This window comes from Taudactylus pleione, unplaced genomic scaffold, assembly GCF_031769625.1.
Source record: "Taudactylus pleione unplaced genomic scaffold, aTauple2 ptg000730l, whole genome shotgun sequence".
In the NCBI taxonomy this organism is placed as follows: Eukaryota; Metazoa; Chordata; class Amphibia; order Anura; family Myobatrachidae; genus Taudactylus; species Taudactylus pleione.
The window spans coordinates 62,908-86,512 of record NW_028285132.1 but is presented as its reverse complement, the minus strand read 5'-3'; the positions used below and the strand labels follow the sequence as shown (position 1 = coordinate 86,512).

The following is a 23,605-nucleotide window of genomic DNA, read 5'->3' as shown; positions in this document are numbered from 1 at the left end:
ATGTATCTTCTCTCCAGTATCTTCTTCCACTATGTATCTTCTCTCCAGTATCTTTTTCCACTATGTATCTTCTCTCCAGTATCTTCCTTTCACTAGGTATCTTCACTCCAGTATCTTCCTTCCACTAGGTAGCTTCACTCCAGTATCTTCCTTCCACTTTGTATTTTCTATCCAATATCTTCCTTCCTATTTCTTTCCTTCGTTCTCTTTCTTCCAGTACCTATTTTCTTATTTTCTCTCCAGTATCATTCCTCGTCTCTTGGTGTGTCATGGGAGCGCTGTGGGCGTGTCATGGGAGTGTTGTGGGCATGTGACTGAGGGGTTTGCATACATAGATGTTCAATCGCTCAAATTGGAGATGATAATCTGCCCCACCATAGGTCTGGTGCAACCGATGGCGGCGTCTAAAGACACCCCAGGCAGTATTACAGCGCCTATGGATGGTCATACTGAGTGTCTCAGTCCTGGCTCATTCGGACGCACAGATATACACCAGGGAAGGGCTTTGTAGCACCATTTGGATATAGTCACACATGGGCGAGTACCGATAGACCAGCTGTGGGCTCTTCTTCGCCCAACTCTGAATCGGCCTCATTGTCTCTGTAGTGAAAAAATCATTATTGTCTCTCTGAGATCTCCAATTTATTCTTTCCAGATTAGTTTTTTTCAGAGTGGTCCATGTCCTGTCTGTTTTCCTCACAGCTGCTCTGAGCCATCCAGGTCCTGTCTGTGTTCCTCACAGCTGCTCTGAGCAATCCAGGTCCTGTCTGTGTTCCTCACAGCTGTTCTGAGCAATCCAGGTCCTGTCTGTGTTCATCACAGCTGCTCTGAGCGATCCAGGTCCTGTCTGTGTTCCTCACAGCTGCTCTGAGCGATCCAGGTCCCGTCTGTGTTCCTCACAGCTTCTTTGAGCGATCCAGGTCCTGTCTGTGTTCCTCACAGCTTCTTTGAGCGATCCAGGTCCTGTCTGTGTTCCTCACAGCTGCTCTGAGCGATCCAGGTCCTGTCTGTGTTCCTCGCAGCTGCTCTGAGCGATCCAGGTCCTATCTGGGTTACTCAAAGCTGCTCTGAACGATCCAGGTCCTGTCTGTGTTCCTCACAGCTGCTATAAAAAGATTCCAGACTCCTGATTTTTTTATGTATTTTGCTTATGATAACACGTAATGTATTTGTGGCATATAAAAGTGCAATAAGTAGCATATAGCTGTAAAGCTCAGCTACCGGGAGTCTTTATAATGGAGTAGTGTGTCATATATATGTGCGAGTAATAATAACATATTGGTGATATCCCAGGAGAGAGTTATGGGGGAGTTCCGGAATCATTCCCAGAGCTTGTGACAAAACCTTAGCAATGCCCCATTCTGATTATATATGTATTTATGCATGGATGTTATTTCTATGTATGTATGCATGTATGTAATATGTATATCTCTAGGAAATAGAGTGAATAGTGTCATTTGTGTAATTTATATTTTATGTGATTATAGGGTCTGACATTGTCTGTTTCTAGGGTGACATTAAAACAGAAAACAAATGATCTGGAAAGCCCTGTTTCTGTCCCATTGTTATGTAACTGGATACTTGTAATGACAGCTGTGGAGTCAGGAGCATAGTGAAATATAAATTGTTGATGAAACAAAACCATAGTGCAGGCAATGCAGAGAATCCAGGAGTGATACATGAACCGGACGGGAACTGGGGGTAACAGAAACCTGAGGGTCTGCAAAGCTGGATACAAACAAGACCCATATGCTGCAGAGTGGGTGAGTCAGAGTCACATGCAGTAATAGGAGGGACAGCTTGCAGAGGCCCAGCTGGCTTTAGCTGCACATACTATAGGCTGGGGATATACAGACTGGGTACAAACAAGAACCATATACTGCAGAGTGGGTGAGTCAGAGTCACATGCAGTAATAGGAGGGACAGCTTGCAGAGGCCCAGCTGGCTTTAGCTGCACATATTATAGGCTGGGGATATACAAGCTATATACAAGGAAAGGCAAAAAGCTGCAGAGTAGATGAGACAGACTCACAGACATCAGTGGAGCTGCATTTTGCAGAAGTCCAGTAGACAGGAGATCAGGTTCAGGCCATGGAGTACAATCCATTTAAAACAGTCAATAACCAGCAGGGTGCATAGTGAGGGGCAGGAATAAATAGTATCTGAGACAGGTGCAGGTGGTTAAACAGGGGAGTAATATTCCTGCATGTGAGGAGACAATGTCAGAATACATCAGCAGCACCTCTGGTGGCACAGAGGTGCTGCAGGCCAGATTCAAAATAAAGGACAGTGAGGGTCATTCAGAGTCGGTCGCGAGCGCTAAGCGCTCGCAACCGACTCGATGTTGCCCCACTGGGCATGCGCACGATGAAGCCGGCTCCGTCGTGCGCATGCGCGAGACCCGGCTAGCGACGGGCGCGCCGTCGCTAAGGGTCTCGCACCAGATGGGGCGAGCAGTCGATGGTGATTGACAGCTCTCCCCATTTGGTGGGCGGGCAGGGGGCGTGCCTGCCCAAACGGAGGCGTGATGTCAGTGGGGAGCTTCCTGCTCGATCAGAGCAGGAAGCTCCCTGGGGCTTACGAGTGCCCAGACCCAACCTTAGGGTCTGGTCGTAAGTTGCGATGGTCTTGACCATCGCGACCATCACCCATGTCGGTCGCTAGAGCTGTGGGTGTTAACCCACAGCTTAGCGATCGACAAGGAGGTGGTCGTTCAGTATGCAAGCGGCCGCCCTAATTCAGGGCGACCGCTTGCATCTAACGACCGCCTCTGAATGAGGTCCTGTGTCCTAACACCAATGTAGCTTATTTCCAGTGGTGCAAAGAGCATCTGATTTTGTGTCTGGGAGGAATAAGACCTCCGGCCAGGAGAGGAGCATTGATGCAGTACAGTGTTGTATAACGGCCTCTGAGAAGTCTTATGGGGCTGGGTCACAGGGACCTCTGACAGACACTGACCAGGGCTCTATGGCTGAGGGGATAGGGGAGACTTACTGGTCACTCAGTGTTACATATCTGACTGTGTTACATGTGTTCTCTGTGATGTGTATTATATTCTATTTATTCCTAGACAGTCCTGCTGTGAGGAACCAGAGTCTTTATTACACATCACACGTTCTGTATTCTCACTGATTCACTGAGGATGGAAAAGGACGAGAGTCACAGGACTGAGAGGATCTTACATCTGACCCTGGAGATCATCTACGTACTAACTGGGGAGGTGAGAGGATATAGTAATAATACAGGGACATGACTGGGGAGGTGAGGGGATCTGGGAGTTATACAGTGACATCACTTATATCTATAGTAATAATACAGGGACATGACTGGGGAGGCGAGGGGATCTGGGAGTGTCACAGTGACATCACTTTTATCTATAGTAATAATACAGGGACATGACTGGGGAGGTGAGGGGATCTGGGAGTGTCACTGTGACATCACTTATATCTATAGTAATAATACAGGGACATGACTGGGGAGGTGAGGGGATCTGGGAGTGTCACAGTGACATCACTTATATCTATAATAATACAGGGACATGACTCGGGAGGTGAGGACATCTGGTGGTGTCACAGTGACATCACTTACATCTATATTAATGATACAGGTATGTGATTTGGGAGGTGACGAGATCTGGGAGGGTCACTGTGACATCACTCTGACCTAGATCGCTCAGAGCAGCTGTTCTCAGTCCTTGGTATCAGTCCTGACTGTAGTTGGGAGTTATTACATTTCACATATTATGTTATTTTCTTTCTGTCATTGACACAAAGATGTAGCAGCAGGAGATATTATATACTGTACATTTTCCTGTATATACTAGATTGTTGCAAGACATGTATTTGTAAAATTGTCTTCTTGTATATTATGCAAAGTGATCACTTGAATAAACAGTCCCATTTAGGTTTAATTTACCTTCTCATTGATGTCCTCCTCCAATACACAGGATTACACAGTAGTGAAGAAGACATCCGGTGACGGTGAGACACTCAGCAGCCGTCCCTGTTTATCAGGAGGACTGAGCAGGACCCAGAGCTCCATCACGGTGCCATCACCTCACTCACTGATACATGAGAGACACAATGACCAGAAGATACTGGAACTCACCAACAAGCTGCTGACTGGAGAGATGACTGCTGGGAATGGGATAGTATACAGTAACACAGAGGAGAATCACAAGATCCCACAGGAGCATCAGGTGGGTGAAATGTAGGGTCTAAAGCTGTGTGTGTTATACACTGATATCCTACTGTTTAATGTCTATTAATGAAATCTAAAATTAAAAACTATTTCTGTTTAGTGTATAGCGCTGACTAATATTATGATAGAAGATACAGAGGGAGAATATGAGACATATGTAACTGATATGAAGGCAGAAGATATAGAGGGGGAAGAAGAGACGTATGTGACTGATATGAAGGCAGAAGATATAGAGGGGGAAGAAGAGACGTATGTGACTGATATGAAGGCAGAAGGTATAGAGGGAGAAGAGACGTATGTGACTGATATGAATGCAGAAGATATAGAGGGAGAAGAAGAGACGTATGTGACTGATATGAAGGCAGAAGATATAAAGGGAGAAGAAGAGACGTATGTGACTGATATGAAGGCAGAAGGTATAGAGGGAGAAGAGACGTATGTGACTGATATGAAGGCAGAAGATATAGAGGGAGAAGAAGAGACGTATGTGACTGATATGAAGGCAGAAGATATAGAGGGGGAAGAAGAGACGTATGTGACTGATAATAAGGTAGAAGATATAGAAGAAAAGACGTATGTGACTCTTAATAAGGCAGAAGATATAGAAGAAGAAGAAGACATGTACGTGACTGCTTTGAAAGCAGAAAATACAGATGGAGAAGAAGAGACGTATGGGACTGATAATAAAACAGAAGATATAGAAGAAGAAGAGACTTATGTGACTGATAATAAAGCAGTAGATACAGAGGGAGAAGAAGAGACGTATGTGAGGGGTGATCAGCAGTATAAGGAGGAGGAAATACTTACAGATATCAGCACAGGTGAGTTATATTCACTTACTACAGAAAAAGTTGCGTATTTTTCTTGTTCAGTCACTACAGCAATCTCTAATCCTACACCCTTCTCTGTCAGTACAAACTAATGAGGAAAATGTATCTGCTCAGTGGGGGAGTCAGGAGCCATCAGTCCCTATTACTCCTACTCTCCCCCTCACATCATGTCACTGTGTGTTACCAGCCCAGAGATCTGACCAGTCTCCTCCCCACACTCTCTGGTGTATCTCATACATCAGGAGCCATCAGCCCCTATTATACGTCTGCTCTCCCCCTTACATCATGTCACTGTGTGTTACCAGCCCAGAGATCTGACCAGTCTCCTCCCCACACTCTCTGGTGTATCTCATACATCAGGAGCCATCAGCCCCCATTATACTCCTGCTCTCCCCCTCACATCATGTGTGTGTGTGTTACCAGCCCAGATATCTGACCAGTCTCCTCCCCACACTCTCTGGTGTATCTCATACATCAGGAGCCATCAGCTCCTATTATACTCCTGCTCTCCCCCTCACATCATGTCACTGTGTATTACCAGCCCAGAGATCTGACCAGTCTCCTCCCCACACTCTCTGGTTTATCTCATAGATCAGGAGCCATCAGCCCCTATTATACTCCTGCTCTCCCCCTCACATCATGTCACTGTGTGTTACCAGCCCAGAGATCTGACCAGTCTCCTCCCCACACTCTCTGGTGTATCTCATACATCAGGAGCCATCAGCCCCTATTATACTCCTGCTCTCCTCCTCACATAATGTCACTGTGTATTACCAGCCCAGAGATCTGATCAGTCTCCTCCCCACACACTCTGGTGTATCTCATACATCAGGAGCCATCAGCCCCTATTATACTCCTGCTCTCCTCCTCACATCATGTCACTGTGTGTTACCAGCCCAGAGATCTGACCAGTCTCCTCCCCACACTCTCTGGTGTATCTCATACATCAGGATACATCAGCCATTATTATACTCCTGCTCTCCCCCTCACATCATGTGTGTGTGTATTTGAAACACAGGATTATAATGATCCACGTCATAGAGAAATTATAATACAGTCAATAAAACAGGTCCAAAAACATGGCAATCACCATTCACAAGATCTGATTGGAAACCTCAAATGATGCATCTGAATGCCTAGATCCTTGGTCACTGTTGGTAATAGCTGTTTGTGCTTTGTTATTTGTATTTTACAGGGTGTCCTAGTGAGAACGTGTGTGTGTAGTTTTGGGTGAAACTCCATATACAATACTGTGCAAAAGTTTTAGGCAGGTATGGAAAAAAAATGCAGCAAAGTAAGCATGCTTTTAGAAATAGAAATGTTATTAGTTTATTTTTATTAATTAATAAAGTGCAAAGTGAATGAACAGTAATCTAAATCAAATCAATATTTAGTGTGACCACCCTTTGCCTTCAAAACAGCATCAGTTCTTCTAGGTACACTTGCACAAGGTCAGAGATTTTGTATGATTATAGTCAGGTGTATGATTAACCAATAATACCAACAGGTGATAATGATCATCTCTGAGAAATACAGGCAGGTACTTATCCATCATGCAATACCATCAGGGAGGCGTCTGATTGGCTCCAAATATATTCTGCAGCAGGACAGCGGCCCCAAACATACAGCCATTGTCATTAAGAACTATCTTCAGCGTAAAGAAGAACAGGGAGTCCTGGAAGTGATGATATGGCCCCCACAGAGCCCTGATCTCACCATCATCGAGTCTGTCTGGGATTACATGAGGAGACAGAAGGATCTGAGCAAGCTACATCCACAGATCTGTGGTTTGGTCTCCAAGATGTTTGGAACAACCTCCCTGCCGAGTTCCTTCAAATACTGTGTGCAAGTGTACCTAGAAGAATTGATGCAGTTTGAAGGCAAAGGGTGGTCACACCAAATATTGATTAGATTTAGATTCTGTTCATTCACTTTGCATTTTGTTAATTGATAAAAATAAACTAATACTTATATTTGTGAAATCATTCTTACTTTGCAGCATTTTTTCCACACCTGCCTAAAACTAGCATAGTGCTGTATATTCATCATATATCCTCTGAACTCATATAACCTCTGCAACCGCTCACACAGCCCCACCTTGTTCTGGCCTTTGCTAGGCTACCAGGACGCTGCATGATATCATCATGTCAGCCGCACTGCCTTCTGGTCCCGGCTGTTGTCTGGCTGTTTTCCCTTACAGTGGATTTACGCAGATTAGAGGGCTTGTCCCAGCGGGCATGCTGATTGGGTGTCTGTTTATGTAAGAGGCAGTGAGGACATAACCTCTCTGTTATAGCATCCTGTCCTTGGTGCTGACCTGCTCCCTGATACCTCCTGTCTGTTACTGGAATCCTGACTCCCCTTGCACCTGTTCCTGCCTTTGTGTGCCTCCTGCTTGTTCCTAAACATCCGGACCTTCCTGCACCCTGTCCCTGCTTCCTGTCCTGATTTCCTGATCTTCAAGCTCAGTACCGGTTTCATTCTTCTCCTGATTGCTGACCCTGATCTCAGCTATTGCCTCCTGGTTCTCAGCACCAGTCATCTGGCTCCGGTTTCATTGCACCCTGTTTCCCACTCCAGCTTACTCTCTGCTGCCACCTGGTTTCCATCATAAGCTCCTACTATCTTGAGTATAAGACCTGGAGACATCCAAGTATCTGTGAGAATATAAATATCTATGGGAAAGGCAGTTGCTATAGGTGACGACCTCTTTAGCCAGACTCTAGTTTATGTGGATCCCTGGGTGTGCCCTAACAAAAGGGACTTTCATTAGTACAAGATATTATATGTAATAAGTTATTAGTGCATTTATTTACAGAGGATGTAAAACCTTTACCTACAATAACACAATATAATGCAACATGTAAATATCAACATAATATCAATAAAATATGTCTCACTTTAACAGTCACTTAAATATATTTCTTCTTCAGGGTCCATAGGGGGTCCACAGGGTTAACCTTGGGGTGTAGGTTGGGAACCAAATCCGGGCACCACGCAGTTAAACCTTTCAGCTCCCAGGATGCTCTGGGTCTACTCTCCCTATAACCCCGCCCCCAAGGCAGAGGCACCTCAATTTTAGTTGGTGCCCTGCCGGAGTCGGGTCACCCTTAGCAGCTCCTAAGCTTATTTTATTTAAAAGAGTTTTAATTTATTTTATTTATTTTTCACTACTCTTCAGAGCGGTGGCATCTTGGACGTCCAATGGATAGTCTGATGCTGCCGCTCTGAAGAGTAGTGAAAAATAAATAAAATAAATTAAAACTCTTTTAAATAAAATAAGCCAGTACAGATCTGGGGATTGTGGCGGGACCCCAGAGTCTGTACTAGCCGGGCTCTGGGGACTCCCACGACTGCTGCCGGAGCAGCGGGGATCAGGTAAGACGCTGCCTCCGGTCTCTGAGGACCGACTGGAGGCGATAGCGGCAGCGGGCTCCCCCTCTGCAGAGGCATCCCCCGTGTGACCGCTAGACCACCAGGGAGTTATGCCGGCAGCGGGAAACGGTGTCCCAGGGGTTAATTGCTAGCCAGGGGAGGCAGTCTTCCCTGTCTAGCGGCTCCTCCCCTCAGCTCAGGGCGCCTTTCCATCGTAAGGTCTGGCGTCCCTGAGCTGCATTCCTCCGCGGGCCGCGCTTCCTCTGAGGTCTCCAGGTGGGCATTTTCTCTGTGGTGCAGCAGCAGAACTCCTAGGATAACAGTGAGCCCAGTCCCCCTGCGTACCTGGCCGTTTGGGTGCGTGTACACAGCGCTATAGCATTCCTAGACACTGAATCTGGGCAGTTGAATGTAGCGACATTTGTAGTATATTATATGTAATGTTTATGTATATATCAGTGTTCGCAAAATATGCGCTATAGCGCGTTTTTATGCGCTACAGGCAGAAAGGGACTCAGATTTAAAAAAGGAGCGGGTCCCGTCCGACGCGTTGTCCGTGTCACTTACATATACCCTACCAAACTTAGTGCTGGGCTGCCTTTGCTGCTCTTGCTACATGTGGTTGGCAGCCAACAGCATGGTCTTGGTCACCTCTGATTGGCTGAAACTCCCGTCCTGGCTTGTGATTGGCAGGGAGCTGCTGCCAGCCTGACGCGCCGCCTCTATAGTGTCCATGGAGCCTGCTGCCGCTGCCAGCTGTGAGTTAGTGACCTCTCCGGCAGTCAGCTCGGGATCAGGAGGGAGGTTGCTGGCGGGGTCTGGCCGAGCAGTGTTCAGGTCCCCCTCTCTCAGGAGGCCCCCCGACCAGCGACAGTGCCAGCCAGTCTGTGTGGGATCCGCGACGCTGCTTCATTGTCACTGGTATCTCTCCCGGCCGGCTCAATAAAGTTGTTGTTTTTTTGGCCGCAGTGCGAGTGACGTCACGACGTCCGCGCACTGCTTGGGAGAAGATCAGCAAGTGAGGAGCCTGTCGCCGCTGTCTGCAGGAGTAAGCAGAAGATGCAGCCCAGGTGAGTGTGGGGTTATGGAGAAATACGGGGAGGTTGTGGCTGCTCCTGCAGAGAGATGGGGGTGCGGGGGAGGTGCCCGGCATGCTGCTGGGAACATTTATTTGGGAAACTCTGACTTCTGCTGCAAAGACTCAGGTGGGCCAAGGCTTCTACAGGGACAAGGGGGTGCTATGGATTTTGCAGAGACAGGTGTGGGGGGGGGGTTCAGCTGCTGGTTAGACACGTGGAGAGGGTGTCTGAGACATAGGTTGATCTGTGGCTATGGAGAGACGGGGGATAGGGATCTGTGGCTATGGAGAGATGGGGGATAGGGATCTGTGGCTATGGAGAGACGGGGGATAGGGATCTGAGGCTGCTGGAGAGATGGGGAACTGAGGCTGCTGGAGAGACATAGTAGGATGAGACAGCTGAAAAAACAGGAGGGAAGAGGCTGAGGCACAATAATCTTCATTAAGACACCAATTTAAAAAAACAAAAAACATACAACCTGTGTTATATGATGATGACGACATTGGTAATATTCCTACTTAAACAGGCATCTTCTGGCCCATGCGATTGTCTACATAAATAGTGCATACCATCTGAAGCCATCATCTGACCAGGAAGGATCCATTTCTTTAGAGACCCCATTGCAGAGGTAGGAAAAGACTCAAGCCAACCAGCTTGTACCAAGTGGGGAGGGATGAGATGGGGACAAGAAAAATTAGTGTGATGTGCCCCAAAGTTTCTGTTGTCGGCCCTCGCTCCAACCCAGCTCTGCTGCTGCTGTCCAGGAACGATTCTTTTCTCCACCCTACAGAGCCAGCAGCAGCATGCCCAACTGTTACTGCTCTGCTGCTGGGGACAGAGGCTGGAGATGAGCAGCATTAGCGCTGCCCAAGAGAAGGCTCCGGAGTCTGCCCCCCCCTGCAGGAGTTCAGGTAGGACCTCATGGAGGTGTGGGAGGAGGCGGAACACACACAACTGGCACAGCCAGGGGGAAATCGCTCACAAGAGAGAGAGGCCCCCGTCTTAAGTGCCCCATGCCCTCCGAAGGCTTTATCTGGTCTTGGCCAGCTTTCATTGTGTTATATAGTGTGGCATCCCAACTTTCTCTCTACCGCCACATGGGCTATCCCCACAACCCTGCGTGCCACACAGCACAGGGCATCCCCACATCCCTGTGTGCCAGGCTATGTACTAAGGGGAACTCACAGGGACAGTGGTTGCGGTAACCGCTGTCCCTGCGAGTTATACACCTGACAAATTTTAGAAGTCTTTCACAGAAGTGAAAGACTTCCCCGGGAAAAGCTGACACTGCGCATGGACACAGTGTCAGCTACCAGAGCCGACCGGGGGCTGCGGGGGAGAGAGATTGAAAGATCTCTCTCCTGCATCTGGAGCCCTCATAGGCTTACAGTAGTTTACACCATGTGGAGATAGTGTAAACTACCGGGACTAAACTCCAAAAAGTTTTGCTTTTTGGAGTTTAGTACATAGAGGTCAGATCGTAGTCCTCATTGATAATAATGATGAAGTGCTAATTAGCACTTGCTGGAGATTTCTGTGAAAAACAGCTGTATACATGGAATCATTATGGTTCAAATCCTGACTGCAGCATCTTGACACAGGAGGAAATCCCGATCGTCAGAAGGTAAGTATTAAATAACCTATTCTACCCCCTAGCCCTAACCCTCCCTTAGGGATGCCTAACCCTAACCTCCCCCCCAAGTGCTTAACCCTAATCCCCCCGCTAAGTGCCTAAACCTAACCCCCCCTTCCCCGCTGCCTAAACCTATGTCCCCCTCGGGGGTGCCTAACGCTAACCCTCCCTCGCCCTAGCCTAAACCTAAACTCCTGGGGGAGTGCCTAACCCTAAGTCCCCCCCCGGGAGCCCTTAACCTAACCCTAAAACCCCACCAACGTCCCTTCGATCGGGATGCTGGGCGTCAGGCTCCCGGCGTAGGTCTAATGTCAGGCGTCGGGATAGCGACGCCTGTCATTTGACACTTGCCGGGACATGTCAGTCGGGAAGCCGGCTGTCGGTATAAGGTCCGCCGGCTTCCCGACTGCATACTGTATACATTAACCCCATATAGTCTGTGCTCATTTCATAAGTTTTATTGATTTGGGTGCTGTCATGGCCATGGGGGCTGGGGGGAGATGCCAATGATGACACTAATGGGATGGGGAAGATTAAGGGGTGTTTGGTGACTGACTTTCCATAGTGTACAGTATGTGTAGGGCATTTGGGGTTGTCTCATGGCATATGGGGAGCTCAAAACCATAATTTGTGATGGGACCCGGAAACTGTGGAGTAGGATCCAAATTTTTTAAAGTGAGGGGTCCTTGGGACCCACATTTTTTTTTGCTTAACCCGATCACTGTATATTTCTGCATTGTATGTGACTTATGCTAGCGCTGACTGTCTGTGCCTTATTCTCTCCACTGTCAGTATATATCTATCCCTTTTCTTTACAATCTGCCCTAATACAGGTGTACCTAGGGTGGTTCTGAGACCTCACATATATATACTTGTCAATATTTGTGAGGTTTGTCACATACTGTTGTGTGCTGCACATTGCCATATGTTAGATGGAACTGTGTGTTGCATACGGTGATAATGGGTCCCTGCAGCTAATCCTAGCGCCAGTCAGGACCAGTATAGCGCTGCTTGATATTTCCACAATGATGATTGTTTGACCAGAAAATGGAGCACGATATACTGCACCCATTTTTTGCTATCCTGCAAGTCATGTGCTGCAGCTGTGAGTACGGAGGATTTGAATCAGAAAGGGTTATATATTAGGTGCCATCAGGTGCCGGGCCCCTTAAAGGACCCCCTTAGGCAGGTTCTTCCTCAAGACCCTGGCCTCCATTGCAGATCGCCTGGCAGCCCCCATAGTTGTAACCCACTTGGGTTAACTTAACATGCTACCCTTCCCTCTCAGGGTATCTAGCAGTTCTTGCACTTTACCTCTGTGACACAGACTGTCGCTTCATACCAGGGTTTTTCACAGTACATGCAATTCCCTCAGGTTCCACAACAGTCTGTCATTTCCCTGGCAGGGATTACCAAAACAGCCACCCTGGGTGGATGTTGTTTCTACGAAACACAAAATGGCGTAATAAACGCCCAGAGGTTACTTCCCAGTGTACACTGCTGGACTCCTATCCCTCTCACACGAGGGGGAGCCTAAATCCAGTATTAATATCCCTGCTTTGGTGCTGGTGGTCAAGTCCATTCTAGTTATAGAGTATGTCAATCCTGCACCTAAATCAAATCACCCTCAGTTTAAGCATTAAGTGTCTTCGGCTGTGATCCCCTTCTCTGACCAGCGGGTGGATCACATGGCGGTAGGCTGGCTATCGCCAGATAAGAGGTATCAGAAAGCGTTTGGCCTCATGTTTCCCATTCCCTGAGGGTCATTACAAATAATAGGAATCACCTCCTGGGGTGTATTTTCATGTTACTCGTCTGATTAAGAGCGCTACTACGCCTCCCTTCCCTGCCCGGACGGATTCTATGGATCTGTAGGTAGTAACTTTACCTGAAATCAATATACTCGCTTTCAGGGGCTGTTGCCCGTCCAACCATGGCTATCGCATGGGTGGCTAATGCTATTGAGTGCTGGGCTGATGCATTTGTAGAGCTTTTTCCCTCAAAAACTTCTGGGGATCAGATGTCTTTTGTTGCTCACATAAAAAATGCAGTTTCATATGTTGGAGTAACAACATTGGATGCCAGTGTCCTAACCTTCAGGGTTTTGGCTGCGACTATCTGCTGCCATACCCTATGGCTGCACTCATGGAAGGCAGAGGTGGACTCCAAGATAGGCCTTAAAAATGGATACTCTATATTGAGGAGATTTTGTTTGGTCCTGACCTTGACCAGATTGTAGCAACATTGGCAGTATCACTAACGGCAAATTTCCGCTTTCAACAACTCCCACTACAAGGCCTCGGACTAAATCTGTTAAGTCTTTTTGTCCTCAGGGACAACCTAAAGGCCAGTCTTTTCCTAGGCTGTCGGCCTCCACGAGGGCAGCCATACCCGGTACCGAGCAGACCTGGACATCCAGACGCCCTGCTTCTATACCTAAGGATAAACCTTCAGCCTGACAGGACAGGTTTTCATCTGGGGGATCCCAGAATGAGATACCGACTTTTTCAGTACGCCCAATGCTGGTGTCAAGTCACCACGGATGCTTGGGTAAGAGTTGAAGACTCTCACGGGTACGCCCTCTCATTGCTCAGGCGGCCTCCCCACATGTTTTGCTACACAGGCCCTTCTTCTGACCCGAACAAGGCCTTACAAATCCAGAAATCTATACAGTCCTTGCGGTAAGCAGGGATAATTATGCCAGCCCCACTATCTCAGCGAGGGACTGGTTATTCTATTTTCTTTCTGGTGCAGAGGCCGAATGGTCCTCATTGGTCTATCCTCTATCTCAAATCCCTAAGCCAATGCCTAAAGGTGCCTAGGTTCAGGAGGGAACCCCTACAATCCATCATCCGAGCTATGGAACCTGGGGACTTTTATGGTATCGCTGGATATTCAGGACGCGTACCTACAGGTACCTATAGAGCCCTCTCATCAGTGTTGGATAAGGTTTGCTGTGCCACAGCAACACTTCCAATTTTCAGGCTCTGCCCTTTGGACTGTCCACAGCCCCACAGGGATTTACCAGATTTATGGCTTTTATGACAGCCACCTGTTCACTGTATCCGACTACTCCAGTATCTGGATGGCCTGCTCTTAGCAGGATCACCAAGGTACTTTAAAGCCATTTCCAGTTAACCATTGCTTTCCTTCACAAGCACAAATGGTAATTCAACTGGTAAAAAGTCCTCCCTGAATCCCTCCCAGGGTATGATTCATCTGGGAGCCCTGCTGGATTCTCAGAATTGGAGAATCCTTCTGACGTCAGACAAGATCTCCACTCTTCAACTACGAGTGCGCGGAGGTCTCCACAGCCAAGTGTCATTATACTCTGTAATGCGGGTTCTGGAATCCAGGGTATCTACCTTCCGAATGGTGGAATATGCTCAGTTTCAGTCCAGGCCTTTGCAAAACTGATCCTCTCCAGATGGAACAGGTTTCTCCATCGGATCACTGTTCAGACGATGATGCTCTCTCCGGAGGTGTGTCTGTCTCTATCTGGGTGGCTATAGCCATCTCATCTAGGGTAATCCTTACAACAGATGCCAGTCTCTGGGGCACAGTGACTGGTGCACATTCCTTTTGGGACAGTTGGATGTCTGTCGATTCTGCCCAGCCAATCAACTTATTGGAACTTCAAGCTGTCTTGGGCCCTTGCTCTGGCCTAACACACACTTCACGGTAAACCTGTAAAGGTTCAGTCCGACAATGTCACAACAGTGGCTTACATCTAGGAGACACTCGTAGTTGGGCAGCAATGACAGGAATGTCATACATTCTGACATAGACCAAGGGTCTCCTCCCAGCCATCTCTGCAGTGTTCATTCCGGGAGTTCTCCATTGGGAAGGGGACTTCCTCAGCCATCACAACATGCATCCCGGGGAATGGTCTCTTCTCCAAGAGAGGTTTCAACTACTAGTGAGCAGAGGGGGCCTTCCAGAGGTGGTCCTCATGGCCTCCTGACTCTATCACACACTGCCGGTGTTAGGGTCCAGAACTAGAGGTACTGAAGCAACCTTTGGTGACGCGTTGTCAGTGAAGTGGACCTTCCAATTTGTGTTCTTGTTTCCTTCGGTCTCCCTTCCTCGAGTACTTTGGAGGTTCAATCGAGACAGAGATACTGTCCTGCTGGTGGCTCCAGATTGACCCAGACATCTCTGGTACTTAGATTTTCGGAGTCTCTCCATCGACACTGTTCCTGCTGCCTCAATATCCGGAACTGTTGTCTCAGGGTCCTTGCCTTTCCCTGGACCTGGATCGTTTGTATTTGAGTGCATCCCTACTGTGGTCCTAAGTATTCTTTTGGCTCTGTCATCGGGATGTTTAGAGCATCTAGGCAAGCTTTTGCTGGGATCTACCACAGAATATGGCATACATAATTCTTATGGTATTGTACCTGTAGCTACGATCCTTAGGTGTTTAGGATTTCCAGAAGTTCTGGCATTCCTTCCAGCTGGCTTGGGTCAAGCCCTCCACCTGGCCTCCCTGAAAGTGCGGGTCTCTGCATTTTCAGTATGGTTCGGTTGTGGAATAGCCCAACTCTCGGGTATCCAGATCCTCCTTCACGGTGTTTTCTGGATTCTACCTCCCTTTATCCCCCCTAGGGGCTCCTGGAGATTTGCCGTTGGTTCTTCATGCCCTCCTGGGACCTCCATTTGAACCACTAGTTTTGATAGCCCTTACGTGGTTTATGGCTTAGACTCTTTCTTATGGCGTTTGCATCTGCCAGGAGAGTGTCGGAATTGGGAGCATTCTCATGTGGCTCCCTCTTCTGGATATTTCACCAAGACAGGGTTATGAGTCGCACTTGTCCTGTGTTTTTTCCTAAAGTGGTTTTTAAGTTCCATATTATTCAGGAACTTACTGTACCGACATTTCAGTCTCCAGTCCTATCAGCTGGGCTGGCCTCATTGACTGTGGTCCGGCCTCTCAGGATCTACGTGGTCCATTCAAGTTCCTTCAGGAAATCAGACTCCTTATTTGTCGTCTATGGATTTCACAGGAAAGGATGGCCGGCCAATAAACAAGCATTGGCTAGATGGCTTCGTATGGCTATCTCAGGGGCCTACACATAGGAAGGCCTTTCTGTTTCTGTTGATGCTTATTCTACTCGGGCTGTGGGCCCCTCGTGGGTGGCTCGCTGTGACGCCTCGGCTGTTCTGCCTTGCAAGGTGGCCACTTGGTCTTCTGTCCAAACCTTTCTAAGGTTCTATGCATTGGATTCCTTTGCCTCTCAGGATGCTTCCTTTGGGCGATGGATTCTCCAGGAGCATCCCCACCCTTATAAGGACTGCTTTGGGACATCCCCAAGGTCAACCCTATGGACCCTGAAGAAGAAAATGAGATATGGTAAGAACTTACCCTTGTTATCTCTCTTTCTTCGAAGTCCATAGGTTCCACAGGGCACCCACCCTGACGTACCTGGCTTCATATGAGCTGTGTTACTGGTCACTGGTTTCCCATCTCCTTCTCTGAGTATGGTTCTTCAGTGTTCCAGACTTCTCTTTCTTTCCTCCTCTGGCCTTTGGCTACTTGCAAACTGAGGTGCCTCTGGCTTGGGGGCGGGGTTATAGGGAGAGTGGATCCAGTGCATCCTGGGAGCTGAAAGCTTTAACTGCGTGGTGGCCGGATTTGGTTCCCAACCTATACCCCAAGGTCGACCCTGTGGACCCTATGGATTTTGAAGAAAGAGAGATAACAAGGGTAAGCTCTTACCATATCTCTCATTTTCTGTGACACTAATAAAACCAGAGCCCGGCTCTACAATCCTGTGAGTCTCATGCAGACCCAGAAAGAAAACTAATTCTGCTAGAAATGTGCAGAGAACATGCAGAGCCTTAATGTGACTATTACACAGGCGTGGTGATGTGACTATTACACAGGCGTGGTGATGTGACTGTTACACAGGCGTGGTAACGTATTACACAGGCGTGATGATGTGACTATTACACAGGCATGGTGACGTGACTATTACACAGGCGTGGTAACATATTACATAGGCGTGGTAATGTGACGATTACACAGCTGTGGTGATGTGACTATTACACAAGCGTGGTAATGTGACGGTTACACAGGTGTGGTAACGTATTACACAGGCGTGATGATGTGACTATTACACAGGCGTGATGATGTGACTATTACACAGGCATGGTGACGTGACTATTACACAGGCGTGGTAACGTATTACATAGGCGTGGTGATGTGACGATTACACAGGCGTGGTGATGTGACGATTACACAGGCGTGGTGATGTGTCGATTACACAGGCGTGGTGATGTGTCGATTACACAGACGTGGTGATGTGACTATTACACAGGCGTGGTGATGTGACTATTACACAGGCGTGGTGATGTGACGATTACACAGGCGTGGTGAGGTGACTATTACTATTACACAAGCGTGGTCATGGGACTATTGCACAGGCGTGGTCATGGGACTATTGCACAGGCGTGATCATGGGACTATTGCACAGGCGTGGTCATGGGACTATTGCACAGGCGTGGTCATGGGACTATTGCACAGGCGTGATCATGGGACTATTGCACAAGCGTGGTCATGGGACTATTGCACAGGCGTGGTCATGGGACTATTGCACAGGCGTGATCATGGGACTATTGCACAGGCGTGGTCATGGGACTATAGCACAGGCGTGGTCATGGGACTATTGCACAGGCGTGGTAACGGGACATGGTAATGGGACTATTACACAGGCGTGGTCATGGGACTATTGCACAGGCGTGGTCATGGGACTATTGCACAGGCGTGATCATGGGACTAATGAACAGGCGTGGTCATGGGACTATTGCACAGGCGTGGTCATGGGACTATTGCACAGGCGTGATCATGGGACTATTGCACAGGCGTGGTCATGGGACTATTGCACAGGCGTGGTCATGGGACTATTGCACAGGCGTGGTCATGGGACTATTGCACAGGCGTGGTCATGGGACTATTGCACAGGCGTGGTCATGGGACATGGTAATAGGACTATTGCACTGGCGTGATCATGGGACTAATGAACAGGCGTGGTCATGGGACTATTGCACAGGCGTGGTCATGGGACTATTGCACAGGCGTGATCATGGGACTATTGCACAGGCGTGGTCATGGGACTATTGCACAGGCGTGGTCATGGGACTATTGCACAGGCGTGGTCATGGGACTATTGCACAGGCGTGGTCATGGGACTATTGCACAGGCGTGGTCATGGGACATGGTAATAGGACTATTGCACTGGCGTGGTAATGGGACTATTACACAGGCGTGGTAATGGGACTATTGCACAGGCGTGGTAATGGGACTATTGCACTGGCGTGGTAATGGGACTATTACACAGGCGTGGTAAGCATTTGCAGTTACAGCTTTTCTTTCATTATAGCTCTTGGATATTTCGCACCTCTTCTGCCGTCCTGGAGGCAGCAGTATTTTATTTCACCTTTATATTATGCAAACAATTGTTTTATTATTTTAAACCATATTTCAGCTTAATCATATTCACATCCTCCTTTCACATTGCAAATTAAGCTCTTGCACAGGCACTTCAGCTATTAAAAATAAATATGTACCAAACAAACACATGTAGAGAGAGAGCACAGATTGAGAAATGTTAGTTACAAATTGTACCTTTTTAAACGTCTTAAATTCATCACTTAGAGGGTTTTTTTATATTAACCTTATTTTGTTAAAACATTAATATTACTGTACATTTATTATATTCCCAACAGGTGGAAGTAACAGATGGAATATATCGCAGGACCATCTAATTATATCTCCAGATTCTAAAATAAAAGATGACATCAGACAGGATTCTCCAGTTCTCCACAGTATAGATATGTCATCTCATTCTTCTCATGTGTCATGTTCTCCTGATAACTCAGATATCGGTATATCTATTACAACTCTCAGAGTAGATAATATTTTTCCCAATAATATAAATGCCACGTGTTCTACAAAGAAAACAAAGCGTATTACCCATCAACCTGCTAATATACATGTGAAGCCATTTTCATGTCCTGAGTGTGGGAAAGGTTTTCCATATAAATCAGTTCTTTATTCACATCAGAGAAGTCACACAGGTGAGAGGCCATTTCCATGCTCTGAGTGTGGGAAATGTTTTAGACATAAATCACATCTTGTTCAACATCAGAGAAGTCACACAGGTGAGAGGCCATTTCCATGCTCTGAGTGTGGGAAATGTTTTAGACATAAATCACATCTTGTTATACATGAGAGAAGTCACACAGGTGAGAAACCATTTCCATGCTCTGAGTGTGGAAAATGTTTTACACTGAAATCAGCCCTTGTTAGACATCTGAGAAGTCATACAGGTGAAAAACCGTTTCCATGCTCAGAGTGTGGGAAATGTTTTACACACAAATCAGATCTTGTTAGACATCAGAGAAGTCACACAGGTGAGAAGCCATTTCCATGCTCTGAGTGTGGGAAATGTTTTACCTATAAATTCAATCTTGTTACACATCAGAGAAGTCACACAGGTGAGAAACCATTTTAATGCAGTAAATGTGAGAAATATTTTACACTGAAACCAGATCTAGTTAAACATCATAGAACTCACACAGGTGAGAAACCATTTCCATGTTCTGTGTGTGGGAAATGTTTTAGACAGAAATCACATCTTGTTATACATGAGAAGTCACACAGGTGAGAGGCCACATGCTCTGATTGAGAGAAATTACATTAAAGTCAGATCTTGCGGATTATTATTCACACACATTTAAATGGGAAAGTCTGAGAGTGAAAATATTTTATCTAAAGAGCAAATCTCATGCCTAATTTGCTGAGATGGGCTCTTCAATCTCTCACAAGATAATATACACTCATTGTCACTATGCAGCGTGTATGGTCACTTTTGGAATTGTATCACCCAAAATAGCATAAGAGTGCACGAGAACATGGACCATGCTCCAGGGACTTGGGGTAAATTCATAGTGACTTGTAATGTGACATTGGGTCTAAATACCTGACAAACACGTTCCTGCTATAAGCCTCTTCCCCCACCTGCAATAACCTGTGATATACAAGGATGCCAGGTGCCCAGAGAAACATGATGTCATAAATGATCACTGTGATGTCATAGGTTTGTTTTCCAGAAATAAAGAGACCAACACAAATTGTTCTTCGGTTAGTGGCGCCATCACCAGGACACCACAAATGTGAGGGATAAGGACTGTCCTATATGTGGGTGTTCCTGGCGCTCTGGGTGGAGTCTGATTATATTTGTGTCTATAATAGGACCGCGCTCCCTCTCCTGAGCACAGAGGATGATGCTATATGTACTGGTAGACTAATAAATGTGGTTTAACATCTTGTAGTGTTATTGTTCTACCTTTTATATCACTTTATATTTTATGTTTGTTACATTAATGGGCTATAATCACTCAGGGCTAGATTTGTGATATAGTCTTGTTATAAAACTGTCCCTAGTGTCTATGGCAGCGCTAGTAAGGGGATGTGTGTGACATCACTGGCGGGGGTGTGATGTAATAACAGGCATGGCTGGTGCCAAGAGGAAACAATGGAGATCAGACATCAGCACCACTGACCTGCAATAATACTATATAAAATCTGCACTGCTATATCCATATAATATAGTGCAAATACCATGAAAAAAATTAATACAATTTATTAAAATAATCATAGGTTAAAGGACATTAAATGCATGGGTCCCAGCATCAAAAATATAAAATAGCATAAACAATACACAAATGTAGACAATAATTATGCAATAATTGTCACAAAAAGAACCCTTGTTAAAATCCACTCAATATGGTGAGGTATTAACGTGTAGATGTTCTTTATGTCCAAAAAGGCATCACCAGAGTTCCCAACAGTGGAAACTAATGTACAGTCAATTGAAGATGTTGATACATGTGACAAAGAGACACTTCTCTGTTAAATATTATCTTCACTGAATAGTAACAAAGTTCTAACATGTATTCCAATGTGTGTATGTGGAGATACAGAGGTAATGGATGTGTATTCCAGGTAGCTTACCCCAATAATTAGATGTGGTGATCACCCAATTCTCCATCTCCTAGTTGTTTTAAGGACTGGTGCTGTCTCTGGGATCCAAGTATAATGTGAGCGTCTCTGTCTACTCACTTGGATGAGACTGCCATCTCTACCCTATGAGAGCAGGTGACTGCCGAGTAATCACGTGGTCCACTGTCACGGCTGCCGACACTTGCGACTCCTGGAATGAGTCGGGCCTACTGGGCACTATAAACTAAGGTGGTTTTAGGAATGACCTTTTCATAAAATCTCAGTAGCACGGAATAAAAGTAAATAGAATTTTTTCACAGGCAAAAATATATAGCAATGTTTCACATAAAGTCCCAACAACACAGGGGTTCAAATATGCAGTAATTAATATAGGAGCAAACCTGTATATGTAAATAAAGTCTTTGATGCACAAGAACTAATGTGGTAGGGAAACCCCGAGTCCAATATGAGGCTAAGACCTCAGGATGGCATAGAGGACCTTAACTAGGGTTGAGCCGTGTAGCGTGATAAAAATCCAGAGCAGGGTTGAGCCCTGCAGTGTAGTGAAGATCTGGAACAGGGTTGAGCCCTGCAATGTAGTGAAAGTCGGAGCAGGGTTGAGCCCTGTGATGTAGTGAAGATCTGGGACAGGGTTGAGCCCTGCAATGTAGTGAAGGTCGGAGCAGGGTTGAGCCCTGTGATATAGTGAAGATCCGGGACAGGGTTGAGCCCTGCAATGCACTGAGGGACCGGAGCAGGGTTGAGCCCTGCAGCGTGACAAGGATCCGGAGTGGGGTTGAGCCCCGCAATGTATTGAGGGTCCGGAGCAGGGTTGAGCCCTGTGGCGTGATGAGGATCCAGAGCGGGGTTGAGCCCCACGATGCACTAAGGGTCCGGCGACGATAACGGTGCAGTTGACAACTGTAGCAAAGTTAACTACAATGTCCACGGAAGTAGAAGACAACAGGCAGAGTAAATAATGCAGCAAGGAATGGAACCACAGCAATAGAGCAGAATAACAATACTTAGGCAATGGCGATGCTGAGCTCTGTAGTGCGGCTGGTAAACTATCAGAAGTTTAACCGGAACACGGGCAGAGATAGCAAAGTCCACAGCAAACCACAGGCACAGCGGGGATCTGGCAGGAGTCCAAGAAAGACCTGAAAGTAACGTTGCACAGACACTGAGACACAGTAACAGGCTTTATACTAGAGGTCTGTGATCCATAGGAAGTTCAGAACATGTGACCTAAATGGAATCAGGTTTCAAATAATAAGCAGTCTACGAGATATTGCAATTGATTTTGATGCTTACGTGAATCCAGAATCTTATCGATCTCAAACTCCACACCTTCAGAAGTTGTTATGGGAGGTACTTTAGGCAAGCTGTCATGAAATCGATTAAGAATCAATGGTCTAAGCAAGGAGACATGAAAGGAGTTAGGTACATGCATGGTTGGAGGTAACTGTAACTTACATGCTACTGGATTGATAATTTTTACAATATGAAAAGGCCAAATACCAGGGAGCAAACTTCATAGTAGGTACTTTAAGTCGAAGATTTCTAGTGGACAACCAGACATGATCCCCAACAGAATGTTTAGGAACAACCGAACGTTTTCTAGCAGCAAAAATGTTATAATTATGAGAGGCTTTCCTAAGACACTTATGTACCTGTCTCCACATTCCAGAAAAATGTTGGAGAGTAGCTTTAGCTGCTGGAATGTCCACTGTAGGAATTGATTGAAGCTCAGGGATGCCGACCATAGTTGGCGAAAAAAGGACTTACACCTATAGCAGATGAATAATGAAAGTTATGGGCAAACTCAGCCCAAGGCAAAAAATCCATCCAATCATCTTGAGAAGAGGAAATATACATTCTCAAGAAAGTTTCCAAATCCTGGTTTACTCTTTCGGTTTGTCCATTTGACTGAGGATGATATGCAGAAGAAAACTGTAATTTAATTAGCAATGTTGAACATAAGGCCCTCCAAAAACGAGCAACAAACTGGACACACCGATCAGACACTATCTCAGAAGGAAATCCATGAAGACGGAATATCTCTTTAATAAATATTTGTGCTAATTTGGGGGCTGATGGAATTCGAGCCAAAGGACAAAAATGGGCCATCTTGGTAAAACAATCCACCACTACCCAAATAACCATACACCCCCTAGACTCAGGAAGATCTGTGATTAAATCCATGGAAAGATGGGTCCATGGTTGGGTAGGAATGGGTAGTGGATGGAGAGGACCTACAGGAGACTGACGGGAGGATTTATGTTGTACACACTTAGAACAAGAACGTATAAACTATTGGACATCTTTTTTCATGGAGGACCACCAATAAGAACGTTGCAAAAATGAGTACATTTTATGAATCTCTGGATGTCCAGAGAAATGAGAATTTTGAGCCCAAGAAAGAAGTTTACCTCGTAACTCAGGTGCCACAAATATCTTCCCAGGAGGAGGATCAGGAGAGATG

The 23,605-nt window shown here is 46.5% G+C and overlaps 1 pseudogene; it reads left to right on the top strand.

Annotated features, from left to right (window-relative positions):
* LOC148477266 (uncharacterized) overlaps positions 1-20,445 on the top strand; it is a 78,291-nt pseudogene extending 57,846 nt beyond the window's left edge.
* The last annotated feature ends 3,160 nt before the right edge of the window (positions 20,446-23,605 follow it).